At 18.1% G+C, this 4,288-nt stretch overlaps 1 protein-coding gene across 2 annotated transcripts in view; it reads left to right on the top strand.

The window, feature by feature from the left end:
* Window positions 1–3,593: 3,593 nt before the first annotated feature.
* The window catches only part of LOC102675395 (zinc transporter ZIP3-like), an 8,440-nt gene continuing 7,745 nt past the window's right edge, over window positions 3,594–4,288 (top strand). For both annotated transcript variants that reach the window (XM_006610847.2, XM_006610848.2), the window contains exon 1: window positions 3,594–3,706. The gene's annotated coding sequence lies outside the window, so the exon portion shown is untranslated. The remainder of the gene's footprint in view (window positions 3,707–4,288) is intronic.

Raw genomic sequence — 4,288 nt, 5'->3', positions numbered from 1 at the left:
TTGCTATTTTTTAGTTATTTTATTATATATTTTTAAAATATCAGAATTTTTTATTTTTGTGACAAAAAATTATTGTGATTTCATTTAGTTTTTAATATTATTTTATTATATCAAATTAATAAATAAAATATAATAGAATAAAATAATAAAATAAATTTTGTAAAGTCCAATAAATACTCTATCAAAAAAATTCATTCAATAAGAATCACAAGAATCAAAAATTTAAGAATTCCATAATTAACAAAGATATAAATCTTTAAAATTAAGTATACGTTAATATCCGAATATTTTTATGAGTAATTATGTGTAGATATGTAAAGTATATATTTTCTTATAAATTTAATTATTAATATGATTTAAAAATATCAAATTATTTGGCTATCATTTTGTCTAGCACTACAATAAAAATATGAAATTAATTTTGAATACACATTTCCCTCATTTTTTTTTTTCTTTTCTCCTTTAATTTCTCAGCCAAATCATATTTTTTAATATCATTTTTAATTAAAAAACATCTAATTTTATCATAAATTGAATAATGTTTCTTGTAAGTAGTAATCTTCCATATAATTAGTAATAAAATGATAATTAATTAAAAATAATTAATTATTTAATTAATATAAATTAAATTATTATCAGTATATTCCATGCATTATAGTATATATTTTCATAATACAAAAACTTGTGTCTATAAGTTATCGTATATATATTATGTTTAAAATAAAAATAAATTACAAAATATATAATTACAAAATAAAATTGATTTTTATTAATCATATATTAGAATAAAAAAAACTAAGTTATGAAGATCATATTATAAATTTATTTTAAATAAAATTTTATTTAAAATTAATAAGGACAAATGTTTAGTGATTTATATATAAAATTATATGGTAATTTTAAAAAATTTATAAAATTCTTCAAATTTCAATTACTAATTAAGAATAATTAAAAGTGATCATAATAATAGTGATAGATTTCAAATTTGTTATTCGATTATATAATAAAAAATATTGACTATATAATAAAAATATAATTATATATAATTATGTATTGACTATGTATAATAAAATATATATAATAAAAAATAGCATCAGATAAACAATTACTACTACAATGTCTCAAATTATAATATAAATATCAGTTTTTCATATATATATATATGTTCTTCATATTTACGACAATTAATGACAATTAATATTATTTATATTTGAATATACCAGTATTTTATATTTTCCAAATGATTTAAAGAAAAAAAAACCATGCATATTATAATATAATTTAATTAAACAATGAATGTTATACTTTAATTAATTGTTAATTAATAAATTTTTTAACAATCTATACAAATAATTGAAAAAAAATTTAAGAAATCTTCTATTTTTATTTTGTATACAAATTTTTATTATGATTGAAGAACTAACGAATTATTTGATTTCGAAATAAAAATGTTCTATGAGAAAGAATCATTGTGTGTACATCTACAAACTGTGAGATAAAAGAAAGGAACTTTTTATCGTTTCTGTCGATTTTTCGGATTATTATGCCAGCTAAAACTGGTTTCGCGAATGCGCGGACAGCTGGTAGACACTAACTGACTAGCCAGTCAGTGATCCTTTAATCATCGAAACGTATATTATATCTTTTCAAAGATTTGAAAAATTTACTTAATGTGCATCATATCATCTCAAAAATTTGTAATTACAACTGATTTTATATTTATTATTTAAAATTTCTTATTTAATGCAATGTAATTCGCGAATTCATATTTATCGATTATATTGTTATTTTTGTTAATTTTATCTGAATACGTATTTAGGCGATTTAATTCATATCGTGTTAATGTGACTTAAATAAGATAAGAAGAATATTTCCAATGTTTAAAAATAATTATTACATATTGATGATATGTTATTTGACAATAATAATTATATATTAAAGTAAATGGTTATAATATATAATAGAAATATATAATAGAAATTAAGAAATGAAAGATATACATATGTGAATAAAAAAATAATCGGCTTTTATGCAAATATATATACATCAATTAATTATTTGATATTATATATAATCACTTCAGAAAGTTTTTTTTTTTATTTTTCTTTTTAAGATGAATTACATAAATTTAGAAATATACTATATATATATATATATATATATATATATATATATATATGTTATCCTCAATTTTATTTTTTCAATGTCATATTTGAAGAAAGATTGTTTTAAACGAATTGAGAAAAGAAAGGTTACAATTTATCAATCATGATGACCTCGAGAAGCTATGTAGTTTACCTTGAGTAAACTGAAAAGTTATTTCTTCTCTCTTTGTTTTATTAAAGAAACAGAACAGACATACTTTCACTATACTCATAATATTATTTGTTCTAATTTCTCTTTCTTTGTTTTGTTCCTTTGTTTTTATATTTAACAATCATTTCATGCTTTTAGTTGAAAGTAAGCTCCTCTATGCACAATACTATATTCTTTCTATTATATTTTTTCAAAAAATTTCAATTTTATAATTATATGTAGATAAATTTAATATCTATACGCGTAAATCATGATTATTATGTTACGTAATATTAAAGTATTAATATATTCATGAGATATTTTAAGAGACCACAATAAGTACAAAAATTATTATATCAAAATATTGTATGAGATTTATTTATTAAATCATAAACATTTTAAATTCAATTTAAATGAATAAAATAATGGAGACATATAACGGAGACAAAACAGTCTCATTCTCTTTCCATTTCGATACATCTAACATAAATTTCAATTGCTTATGATTTAATAAATAAATCTTAATCAATATATATATTCCAAACTTTTGTATTTGTTTTAACTTTTAGAATTGATCTTCCAAATATACTTAATATATTTTATATTAATATCTTATATTCAAATTATAATTATAATTCACACTTACAAGTGGTACATACATAAATATATATATAAAAAGATATTTTATATATATAAAAAATCTTTTTATATAAATATATAAAAAGATATTCATATATAAAATATTTTAATATTAGATATGTTTGCATGTGATTTAGATGTGTTGTTAATATAAACATATATATAAGCAAGTATATATCAAGAATTGTTATATTTTTATCCACAGAGATATTGAGTAAGAGTAGGAATAGATCCTCTGGTGACTGATTTGGACGATAATAATCTTTATCGACAAATATTTATCGATAATAGTTTATATATATATATTTAAATCCAATAACAAATAAATAATAATAAAATATAAAATTATATTAAACTGGATATTCATATAAAATATTCTAAATTGTATCAATATTACTTATTTAAAAAATTATTAACATTACGAAGATTGAAGATTTTTACGAATCTTCAACTACTTATGTGTTAAAAATTTTTTCAAGAAGTTTTTTTTTAAAGAGATATCAAAAGTCTTCAATTCTGATTAAGACATTTCATTGTAAATGTTATCGCAACTAATAATATTACGAATAGAGAACCGATTCAACATTGCACGCTATCTATATGTATGTATATAGATATACATATATACAATCTATTGAAAAAGATGGTTAGTAGTGCGTCTACTTTTATAATTACACGAAACATCTAAAATGCTTTCAGTTGAGTGAATAGATAACTAAACGAACAGATATCGACATATTAACGCCGCTACGTTCAAATACTTATTCAAATGGTGAGCAGATAAAAACAATTTTATAAAACAATCTTACTATTCTAGAAAATACAAAATATAAAATTCGTTATAATTATAATAATTACTTTTAATATTTTTTTAATTACATGATCAGAAATATTATATGATAGAGAAAAAATTTAAGATAAAAAAAACTTTATCTTAATATTAAAGTATAATTGAAGTTGATTTTAGTTCAATATAATTTAATTCAATAAATCGATCAATCAAATCAATAAAGTAATGTTTCCATATTTATAATTTTTTAATATATATTAATTAATAAATAACAAACTATTTTATACATATAATTTTATATAAAATGATAGAATATATAAAAATTCGTTAAAATAATAAAAATTCTCTTTTTACAAAAGAAAATAAAGAAAAATTTCGTTAATTTAAAATATTTTTTAATATTAAAAAATATATTTTTTTATTAAAATTTTTACAAGTGTTAAATCTATTATCTAAAATTCGATTTAATCTGAAATATGCAACATTTCATATCGCCATTTAAATTGCGAAATTTTTATATTAATATTAAATGTTAACAATAATTTTAAATGATGCATCTAATTC

The sequence above is a fragment of the Apis dorsata genome, unplaced genomic scaffold (assembly GCF_000469605.1).
Source record: "Apis dorsata unplaced genomic scaffold, Apis dorsata 1.3 scaffold_80, whole genome shotgun sequence".
Classification (NCBI taxonomy): domain Eukaryota; kingdom Metazoa; phylum Arthropoda; class Insecta; order Hymenoptera; family Apidae; genus Apis; species Apis dorsata.
This window is presented reverse-complemented; position numbering and strand designations above follow the sequence as displayed.